This window comes from Globicephala melas, chromosome 17 (genome assembly GCF_963455315.2).
Source record: "Globicephala melas chromosome 17, mGloMel1.2, whole genome shotgun sequence".
Lineage (NCBI taxonomy): Eukaryota > Metazoa > Chordata > Mammalia > Artiodactyla > Delphinidae > Globicephala > Globicephala melas.
Genome location: NC_083330.1, coordinates 32,320,239 through 32,332,089, shown reverse-complemented (window position 1 = coordinate 32,332,089; position 11,851 = coordinate 32,320,239). Strand labels below are relative to the sequence as shown.

At 36.4% G+C, this 11,851-nt stretch overlaps 1 protein-coding gene across 4 annotated transcripts in view; it reads left to right on the top strand.

Moving 5' to 3' along the window:
• LOC115850684 (DPEP2 neighbor protein-like) overlaps positions 1–11,851 on the top strand; it is a 34,386-nt gene that overhangs the window by 1,711 nt on the left and 20,824 nt on the right. For all 4 annotated transcript variants that reach the window (XM_070044054.1, XM_070044053.1, XM_070044052.1 and 1 more), the window contains exons 2-3: positions 461–3,132; positions 7,205–7,320. The gene's annotated coding sequence lies outside the window, so the exon portion shown is untranslated. The remainder of the gene's footprint in view (positions 1–460; positions 3,133–7,204; positions 7,321–11,851) is intronic.

Here is an 11,851-nt window from a genome sequence, read left to right as displayed (position 1 = left end):
CCACAACAGTGAGAGGCCCGAGTACTGCAAAAAAAAAAAAAAAAAAAAAAAGATCAGAACACTAAGAATAAAGAGAACACTAAGAATAAAGAGAATAATGAATAAATAAAATCCTTCATATTTAAAGGACCCACCAGCTACCCACAGTGACTGAAAAAGGACCTATGTTAAAGCACACCATTAAAAAGATCAGAAAACTAAGAATAAAAGTTTTCAGAGGGAAGAAGCAGGAATAAACGGATGAGAATTAGAATGGCATTGGGTTTCTCAACAATAACACTTTTATGCTAAAACACTACAGTGAAATTTCAAGTTTTGTAAGACAATAACTTCCAACCTAGAATCCTATAGTCAAACTACCCATCAAGAGTAAGAGTAGAATAAAAACATTTTCACATATACAAGGATGAAAACATTTATTTTCCATCCATCCATCCGCCTTTTTTTTTTTTTTTTTAAGGGAAAGTTACTAGAGGATGTGCTCCAACGAAACATGAGAGCAAGACAAGAAAGAGAAAGACGTGGGACCCAGAAAAAAGGACCAGGAGAATGTGAAGGGAAATTCCAGGGTGAAAGATATGTGGCAGAATTAGAGAGCAGTCATTTTCACCGGAGAAGGAAGATGGCAGACTCCAAGAAGAAAGACTGGTTAGTGTAATTGAATTTATTTAGATTACTAATTTTGAGTATTTGGGTAGTTATATTGATAGATGTTTGATAGATCTAATGAAATACGTGATAAAATTCGAGAGAACTTAAAAATATAAGCAAGTAAAAAAAGAAAGCAATTATTAATTCCATGAAAACTAAAAATTAGACAAGCATGGAAACAGCGTTTCTCCGACTGTTGTGTGGTGAAAATTTTAAGACTTTTTAGAGCTTCTGAAATACTAGTATATTATAAATCTCGAAGGAGAGAACATGCAGCATAGAGCACTATAAAATTTATATATATTTTTAATTACATTACTTTAAAATTTTTGAAAATTAGTATTCACATGGTTCAAAATTTAAAAGTGTAACAGACAGATAATTCAATAGAAAATTAGGCAAAACACCTAGATACTTCACACAAGGGTATATCTAAATAGCAAATAGTAAATGAATGTGAAAAGGTGCTCGACCTCATCAGTCATTAGAGAACTGCAAGTTAAAACCACAGTGCAGTATCACTACACAAATACAAGAATAATTAAAATTAAAAAGACAGAATATAGCAAGTGTGGGTGAGGTTTTGTAACAATTGGAGCTCTTGCACATTGCTGGTGGGAGTGTCAATTGGTACAATCAATTTTGCAAACTGTATGGCAGTACTATTAAAATTGCAGATATGCAGATCCTCAGCAATTCCTTGCCTAGGTATATGGACATGCATATGCATATACTAGAAAGTTCATAGTAGTGCTATTTATAATAGCTTCAAACTGGAAATTACCCAAATATCCATAAATAGTAGAATGGGTAAATGATTTGTGGCCCATTTTTTTACACAGTGGGATACTAAACAGCAATGATATTGAGCAGTGTGCAATATTGATGAATTGCACAAATACAATACTGGATGAAAAAGCTAGACACAGAAGAGTATACATTTTATGAGTCAATTCCTATTAAGTACAAAAACAAGCAAAACTAGCCTATGCTTTTAGAAATCCGGATAATGTCTACTCTTGTAGAGTGGTCATAGTGACTAGAAGGGACAGGATGAGGCCTCTGGGGTGATAGAAATGTTCTGTTTCTTTATCTAGGACCTAGACTCTTGGTGCCAGTTGCATGGGTATGTTCAGTTATGAAAATTCTTTGAGGTTACACAATGTGCACTTTTCTGTATATATATATATGTTATACTTCAATAAAAGGTTAATAGGTTTAAATACAAAATAAATAATACATGTGGGTGTATATTATGTCTCTTACTTTTATTTAATTAGTATTACAGTATATACCTGTTCAACTTGCTTGTCTTTCACTTAGTAATCTATTTCAGATATCTTTCCATACAAATGCATAAAAAGCTTTCTCAACTTTTTTTTTTTTTTAAATGATGGATATGCCATAATTTACCCCTCATTGGTGGACACTTAGCTGGTTTCCACATATTTACTGTTACAAATTATGCTGCAATAAGTAATCATTACATATGTCATTTCATACATGTGTAAGTGTATCCATATATATGCCCTAGAAGCTGAACTGCTGGACAAAAGAGTTATGTTCATTTGTAATTTTGGTTTGTATTGTTGAATTGACCTTCACTGAGGTTGTTCCAGTTTTCTTTTTCTGCAGACAAATGAGAGTGCTGTTTTTCCACACACCTTCTTTCATTTCTTTTCGAGATAGATAGTATAATATTGATCTGCTGATTCCTGTATTTCAGTGCTTCTAAACTCATTTAAATGCTAAGATTCTTTTTATTGCAGACCTTCTAAATATCTGGCTTCAATTTTTTTATCACAACCTCAAACTTTAGCTTTCATGATAGTTTCACCATTATACAGCTTAAAAAATATGTATTCTTAGTGATATGTACATTGTTTAATTAATGCCCATAATGAATGGCTAATGACAGGAAACCTAAAGATTACTGATGCTAAACTACATCAACTAAATGAGAAACAAAAAACATGAGAATAATTATGCAAATCAGGCTAAAAAACAAGCCTCACACCTATATGTTGAATTCATCTATTCAAAATTCTGTAGAATCATATTAAGTCATATTTTCCATTTACTGAGAATAAAGGTTATTTATATCTGCATGTGCTGTTTTAGGGACATGGTAGCTTGAAATGGCATGCTTGAAATCTCTCATAGTCTGTTTTTTTTGTTTTGCTTGTTTTTTTTAACTTCAATGCCTTTTATTCCTGTAAGTTCTTTTTATTTATTTATTTTTCTAATTTTTTAAAAAATTAATTTTTATTGGAGTATAGTTGCTTTACAATGTTGTGTTAATTTCTACTGTACAGCAAAGTGAATCAGCTATATGTATACATATAATGTCCATGGACAGAGGAATGGATAAAACAGATGTGGTATATATATACAATGGAATATTATTCAGCCATAAAAAGGAATGAAATTGGGTCATTTGTAGAGACGTGGATGGAGCCAGAGACTGTCATAAAGAGTGAAGTAAGTCAGAAAGAGAAAAACAGATATCATATATTAACGTTTATATGTGGAATCTAGAAAAATGGTATAGATGATCTTATTTGCAAAGCAGAAATAGAGACACAGATGTAGAGGACAAATGTATTGACACCAAGGGAGGAAGTGGGGGGGTGGGATGAATTGGGAGATTGGGATTGACATATATACACTATTACTACTATGTATAAAATAGATAACTAATGAGAACCTACTGTATATAGCTCAAGGAACTCTACTCAATGCTCTGTGGTGACCTAAATGGGAAGGAAATCCAAAAAAAGAGGGGATATATCTCATAGTCTTTTAAATTAGAAACAAGACAGAAAAGTTGAAAAATAAACCACTTAAAAAAGTACAAATGCAAGAATTTAAAACATCTCATATTCTAGTTTTTTCTATTCTTTGGTCTGAAAGCATCTGGTAACCATTGGGGGAAAATGGGTGAAGGATATGTGGGACCTCTCTGTATTATTTTTACAACTTCCTGTGAGTCTATTATTATCTCCAAATAAAAAGTTTTAAAAAGCTGTACCTGGGTGTATTAGTTTCCAGGGACTGCCATAACAAAGAACCACAAGAATTATAAAAAGGTATGTAAATGAGAAGTAAGGCTTCCTGATTCTTCAGATCTCCAGTTCACCTTCCCTAAGACAATAAATAAATTTAACAAATATTATGTGCCATAATGCTAGGTGCTGGAAATACAGGGATAACAAAAGACACATGGTCTCTGTCCTTAAAATGCTTTTAATGTTCTAAGGGAGAGAGAACCTAAGCATACAATTACAGTAGAGTGTGATAAATGTTCTGATAGAGAAGTCCAGGGCACACTCAGAAATTAGGGGAAAGAAGACTGCATGGTAATTTAATGAAGAGAGGTAAGGCAAACTGCCCAAAGTCATAGAGTTTTTGAACTACAGAGACATGATTCCTGCACAAATCTATTTGAATTAAAGCTCATATTCTTTCCGGGAAGTGCTTGCTGTATCACTAGGGTATTACATTTTCAGTTTCACTTTATATGATGTCTCAGGAGAGGAATTTAGTAGCAAGAGGGAATTTCCCAGCTACAAAAAGACAGTGATGGACAAAAATTTATTATTAATGGACATTTCGTGGGAAATTCCATTTTCTTTTGACATTTTACTTGGCAGGTTTCCAAGAGTGTGGAAAGATGTGTTACCAGTAGCTCAGTCTGCATTTAAAAATTTTAGCTCCTGAATTAAACAGGATATTGCTTTTTCAAATGTCTTCAGAACTCAAAATCATTTTCTCCATCTGTCACTCCTAGCTTGTAGGCAAAATATACTAAGATATAGTTTTTAGGCAATACACACACACACACACACACACACACACACACACACAGACAAAGACACACTTTTTTTTTTCTGCTTTAGGCAGTGGCTATATGAAAGAGATTATAAGTTCAGTACCATTTTTAGTATCCTTTTTTGGGCAAGCATAGACAAAGTTGTGGAAGAAGGCAGAGCTTTTCTTATTGTAGTAGCCAATAGTCTAGTTCAGGAGTCCCCAACCCCCGGGCCGCAGACTGGTACAGGTGCACAGGCCTCTTAGGACCTGGGCCGCGCAGCAGGAGGTGAGCGGCTGGCAAGCGAGCGGAGCTTCATCTGCTGCTCCCCATTGCTCGCCATCCCCCCCACCCAGTCCGGGGAAAAATTATGTTTCACAAAACCGGTACCTGGTGCCAAAAAGGTTGGGGACCACTGGTCTAGGTCATAACAGCGCCAGCTGGTGCAATTTGGAATCAGAAACATGACTGAAGCAGGGATCCAATGTCAGCAGCTGAACAGGTTGCCAGAGAGAACTCTAAGGTTTATTGGGAACTAAGGAACACTCAGGAAGCTTCTTTGACTTAATTTTTATAATTGTAAAAAGGAATAGAAATGTCTGCCCTGCCAGGGAAACCTTGTTGCACAACTCCTGCCAAGGACACTGTTCACACTGGGGAGGTGCCATTCACGTGGAATACATTATGAATGGGCCCCCGAGAGTTGTGCGATGTGGAGGCCCTATAGCCTACCTGTCTCCCAGGATTGTTCTGAGAGACTCAAGTTATGCAATGAATATAAAAGAACTTTATAAGTTATAAACCTGTCAATCTATGTAAATAATAATAATAATAGTTATTATCCTGGCCATCTCTGCCCTTCAAGCAACATTCTTACCTAGTTTAAGAAAGAGAAAAGCAGCCCTTATTAGCTGGGAGCTGGCCTGGCACTCCCAGTGAATCTGTGGCATTCTCCTGTTCAATATAAACACTTTCATAGAACACCAACCTCAGATAGGACTATTTTGTCACTGTAGTGGAGCAAGAAAAAATAAGACCACTTCATTATCATGTTTGAACAGACAGAGGTAAAAACATTGTTCAAACCACAAAAATGAGCAAACATTGCCCTTTCCTGGCTAATAATAAGTGCCTGCTTCTTCTTTACCAATTATAGCTTTATCTCAATTTCATTATTCTCACTGTCTAGATATAAATTATTGAGATACCTGATCAGAGGATCACTCCTGCTTCCAGACAGCATCCAATGCAGGGAAGATACCCGTTTCCTTGAATGCTCCTCAGAATCACCTACAAGAAGTCCAAATCCTATAATAAATTATTTCTAACATCCTCTTACTGAGATGTCCTGATTCCTCATGGTACACATAACTCCTGCTTGCAATGAGTCAGTAAACCCAGATTTATAGAACTGCAGATGTGTTCCTGGTGATCTTTGGATAGAAGACATTGGCAGATTCATAGAGCAGTTATTACCCAGCCTGGAGCCCTCACTGTCTGCATTTCAGTTAAAGAACTGGCTCCTCTAACTTCTCTAGGGACTTAGCTATGGTGTAGTTTCTTTTTCATAGCCCAGAACTCCTGAGGAAGAGATTCTGGTTGACCATAATATCACCCTTCAAGTCCTTTGTGGATTATGGGGATATGGACATGAGGTACTGAATTTCTAAAACAGCAACAACAACAACAATATCGACAACAGCAATAATAACTAAGACTTATAGGTTAAGAATCCGCCTGCGAATGCAGGGGGTACGGGTTCAAGCCCTGGTGCGGGAAGATCCCATATGCTGTGGAGCAACTAAGCTCGTGCACTACAACTACTGAGCCAGCTCTCTAGAGCCTGCAAGTCACAACTACTGAGCCCACGTGCCACAACTACTGCAGCCCACGTGCCTAGTACCTGTGCTCCACAGCAAAGAGAAGCCACCGCAATGAGAAGCCCACACACCGCAACAAAGAGTAGCTGCCTCTCACTGCAACTAGAGAAAGACCGCGCACAGCAACGAAGACACAATGCAGCCAATAAATAAATAAATTAATTAATTAAAAAAAAACAAACAACAACCTAACACTTATATAATGCTTGCTACGTGTCAGGGACTCTTCTAAGCAATTTCCATAGAGTAACTCACTTAATACACCAACACAAAGGTAAAATTATGACAAAAGTACCAGATTTTTAAAAATCTTTGCAGCCAATATTCTGATAACTCTCTAAATCTAAAACTGTATCTCTAAACTCTTAGACTGTAGTCTAAGTAGCAGTAGTATTTTCTTTCACCTATTTAGAAAATTAAAATATTATTAAAGAAACCATGTACAACTGAATATGTTGGATGGAAGATATTTTATTTCAAGCATAATTAGGTATTAAGTTTATTCCTTTTAGTAGATTTAGTGAAAACTTAGTCATCTGATTGAATGAATATATCAATCTTCTTTAAAAACTTATTATGAAATAGATGAAAGAAGTATTAAAATTGAAATACTAACTTCTCACGCATAAAAATGTTTTACATTCTACCAAATACAATATCATTAAGACAAGCTTGTGTTGTAACTATTACCCCTATTGAGATATGATGGGGCTAATAAATGCTATTATAAAGGCAGGAAGATTCCAAAGATATGATGGGGCTAATAAATGCTATTATAAAGGCAGGAAGATTCCAAAGAAAAAAAGATGAGGTACTATGTTACCAAACCTACAAGTCAGGTAAGATACTTCTCTTCCCCTAGGAAGGAGTACTGGCCTGATGAGGGAAGGGGAATGGATGGTACAGCGAGAGCCTGGGTACGTTATTCCAGTGAAAGAACTCCTCCTGGAAGAAAATACCTGGAATGAGGGGATGGTGGTAAGTGTTCTCCCCAACAATTCCCATTTTAAAGATGGGAAAACTAAGTCTAAGAGTAGATTGACTAGCTTCAAGTATTACAAGTAAAAGGTGATAGAACTGGGAGTAAACCAGATGGTTTATTTCAGGTTTATCAGAGGGCCCTTATTAATGAGGTACACGATATAGTATCCTAGAATCACAGTAAAACCAGGACCTATACATGTAAAAGTCAGAGCCGACTATCATAAATTTGCAGCTTTCTTTATATTTGCTTTGTGATGAGGTAATGAACTTATTAGAATAAAAGCATTGTATATATTTTTATTTAGTGAGTACTCAAATGGTGCATACATCTGAATTAAATGCCTGAAATATCTGTTATTAAGAAGCTATCATTGGAAACGTAGCAGAGTGTACATATGTTTATGCACACAAATATTTAACAGAAACACAGTAAAGAGGTTCAATTATATTCATGCTGCAGTATGGAGGTTACCAGAGAGTTAGTGAATGAGGAATTTAATCACTATTATTTTGTAGAGTGTAAATGATTGAGAAAAACTTACAGAAAGAGGTGACCTGAAGGTCAGTTCAAAGGAGAGAATCATTTTTAGCTGTTTCCAGAGAGTTTTTGTTACATTTTAGAGAGGGCTACAAAATCCAAGAATGAGAACCATGTCCCACCAGGACAACTGGTGGGTGTGTATGTTGCAAAGAAGCAATAGCATGGTGAATGAAGTCTGTACCTCACTACACTCTGGGCGATAAAATGTTTTAAGAGTCAGGTTCCATAATATGAGTTTGTAACATCTTATCTATAATTTGTGGGTAGATGGGCAAAGGCTTGGCCTTAATCACACATATAAAAACACGTTAACAAGATCATGTTTGGTTTTAACCCCAGTCTCTATTTTAGTACCTGCATTGCTTATCCTTACTGAAACTTGCTTTCCTCATCCGTAAGGGAAGTACTTTATGAACTGTGACATACTAATTAATTTTAGTTTTGAATCATGGCTCTTCTTTAAGGTTTTCTTTATTCTAGTTTAGTGTCATTTGAGGGTGAACACTGGACAAGGCACATATAGAAAAACACAGGGTATTTCCTGCCTCCCAGGAGTTTTAAGAAAAGAGAGAACAGTTTTTAGAGGCTTAGCACTTATTCCACCCTTGGATGTTTCCCTACTAACATGGTTTCTAAAATTACTCATCTGTGTGGAGCTCAATAAATATTTCTCCACTGACTAACATAAGACAGGCAGATCAAATAATTAGATGTAACACTTTCATTCGTACAATATAGCATGTTATCTTACACATGAAAATTGCAAAAAAATGTTCAAAGAGTAACCAAACTGGCTTTTAGGATCTAGCTGTGTCAGTCAGTTTTGGTTTATTATCTCTCTCCTCTGCCTGCTGTATCTTGTATTTATTTATGTAATCTTCATGTATAACTTCTAAACTATAAGAGCTAGCCACTATGGCTTTGAATGTAATGAAGTCACAGTATGACTAAGGAATTGTTTTCTAATGCAACTCTCCCTAAACCTCAAAACATTAGAATAATTCTATAGTCCTCCATTTGTCTCAGTTACTGCTCAGAGCACTAATGCAGCAGGTTGTGTGCCTGGGCATTATGGGGTACTTGCTTTCACTGCTGAGCTTTCTAACACTACAAATAAAACATAGATTATTCAGAAAGTACAAAGGTTCAACATCTTCCCACAAAATCGTTGATGAAGTTATTTCATTAATTAGCTCTTAAAAACAAAACAACTGATAACAACAGGATACCTATTGATTTATGAGATAAAAAATTTCCTTTGAAAAGATAAATATTGATGCCAATACACTGGTGATGAAGTGGAGCCTAGGGTGTGGGGATGAGGCCAGCTAGCAGGCATTGTCTGAGTCAGGACGTTGAGCTGGGTCAGGAGGAATAGACCTTATAACTCTCTTATTGATCATTGATCCTGGGGGTGAATGACAACATCCTGTGAGATTTCTGAGTCAGTTCTGAAGTAGGTTCTCGTTCAAGTTGGGCAAACATGTAAGAGCAATATATAATTGCTTGGGCAGCAGCCCAACCTGGAGTTGATGCTTAGGATGAGGTAGGTAGACAGAGACTAAAGGATCAATTTTTTAAACCAATGAGAAAATCGCTGAAGTTGCTCTACTCAGGGCAGGCGTTGCGGGGTGCAGAGTACAACTGAGGAGTGGTTTATCCTTAATTCTTAAGTGTGCTAAAAGTAGATGTGTAGTTTTATTATATGGTATTTTGGGTCAGTAATGATAGTCTTACATACATGTCTGCTTCTATATGTTACTTATACATTATATACATTACATGTGTGTATGTATTACATGTGTATCTATATATTACATTAGTTCATACATGTAGATTGTATAAAATTTAGGAGAATCAAAAGGGGTATAGTGAAAAGTTAGTCTCTACCCCTCTCTATGCCTCCCAGCCACCAATTTCCCTCCTGGAAGGTGAATTACAATTGCCAGTCTCTCACTTCCTCCTTTCATGCTCTTTGTTCTAGCCGATTAATCTCCCCAAGCCCAAGGGCTCCTGCTCAGAAATTTTCCAGCTTCTGCATTTTCCTGTCTGGTTAAATTTAACTTTATTTACCTATCTTTCAAAGCCTCAATGTTTTATTTATTCTTCTTTAATTTCTTTTTTCCAGTTATCCTAACAAGCTCCCTATGTCTCATTCCTACATGTACTTGTTCTCACTTCTCATTCATGATCTTCTCTCTTCTCTAGTCTATCTGAAATTTCTGCTTCTTTGAGACTGAAGTCAGACCCTATTTCTTCTGACTGCTCCACCCACCCCCATTGATCTCCTTCTTCTCTGAACTCCTAGGCATCTACAAAGTGGGTTATGCTTCAGTATCCCAAAATGATGCCAAAATATGTTAAATAAAATATTAAGTTGCATTATTTGGCTGGAACTATATAAATCCAAAGAGGCAAAGAGGTTAGCTCAAAGCTATCAGCTGTTACAATTCTTTGGTTAATGAAAAAAATTAACATACAGAATTTTTCAAAATATGGTTCTTGTGGGGAAAGACAAAAAGGAGTACTTGCTGGGGAGAAGTTGCAAACCACTAACTGTACACACATCTAGTACCTAACTATGTAGTCAAGTGGTTGAGAGCATGACCTTTGAAGTCAGGCACACCTAGGTTTGACACTCTGATCTTTTGGAACCTTGGTTTCTCAACAAGGAAATGAGTTAGCAAGTAAAGCACTCAGCACAACGCCTACTGTATGGTAAATGTTCAATAAATGTTATGTGTTATTGTTGTTGTTGTTAAATCTTATTTGCTATTTTGTAAGGTTTGTCTCCTGTGCTGGGCAGAATAGTTGACCCTCTTGCCCCTCCAAATGTCCACATCCTAATCACCAGAGCCTCTGAATGTTACCTTACATGGCAAAAGGGACTTTGCCGATGTGATTAAATCAAAGATATTAAAATAGGGAACTTATTCTGGATTATCAGGTAGACCCAGTATAATCACAAGGATCCTTTATAGATGGAAGACGAAGGCAGAAGATTCAGGGAAGAAGAATCCGTGTCAGAGTTAGAGTGATTTGATGTGAGAAGGAGTCAACCTGCTGTTGCAGGCTTTAAAGATGGAAGAAGAGCCAAGGAATACTGGCATCTAAAAAGAAGCTGGAAAACATAAAGGGATTGTCTCCCAGAGCCAGCAGAAAGGCTTTTAGCCCAGTAAGATCTGGTTCAGATTTGTGAGCCCTAGAATTGTAAGATAATAAGTTTGTGTTGTTTTAAGCCACTAAGGTAGTGATAATTAATAAAGCATCAATAGGAAATGAGTGTACCTCCCCAGCTGAAGACCAATTTCGTAAAGCTCATAGTGTCCAGAGTAGTGTGGGATGGGAACATAAATGAAAAAATTGGGTTTACTGAGGGTTCCAGCAGAGAGGCATAGCAACTTATATATTGTCCTTTATAGTGAAGAAGAGGAAATCAGAGTTAGCTACAAGCCAGGTCTCTTTCTAAATGTGGATTTCCATTACAATATTAATTTAAAATACCGGGGAAATTCCCTATCTCACTGCCCGGGAAAGATGCCAACAGGCCATAAATTCACCTATACTCCAGTCAGGTTTTCCCCCTAAGTGTCCTTGCCTCCCTTACTTACTGCTAATTTACAAGATCAGTAATAATCACTATCATGCACTGGGTGCACAGTCTGTCTCAGGCATTGTGCTAAAGGTTTTGTACACATTATCATATTTAATCCTCACAAAATTCCCATGGTGGTAAAAAGAAATGTAGTACCTTGTTTTTCAAAGTTCAGGTCATGAGTCTCAGTGGAAATTGAAATCAGTTTGGTGAGGATTGACAAGCAATTGTAAACAATAAAATACAGTAGAAAAATACCAGTGTACTGCATGAAATGAATATATTTTCATAAAATTTGGTTTCAATTATACATATAACAAAGACTCTCAAGTTATAGGTGAGTCTTCATTGATAAAATATATATGTATTGGGTTGTGTTGTAGAACATA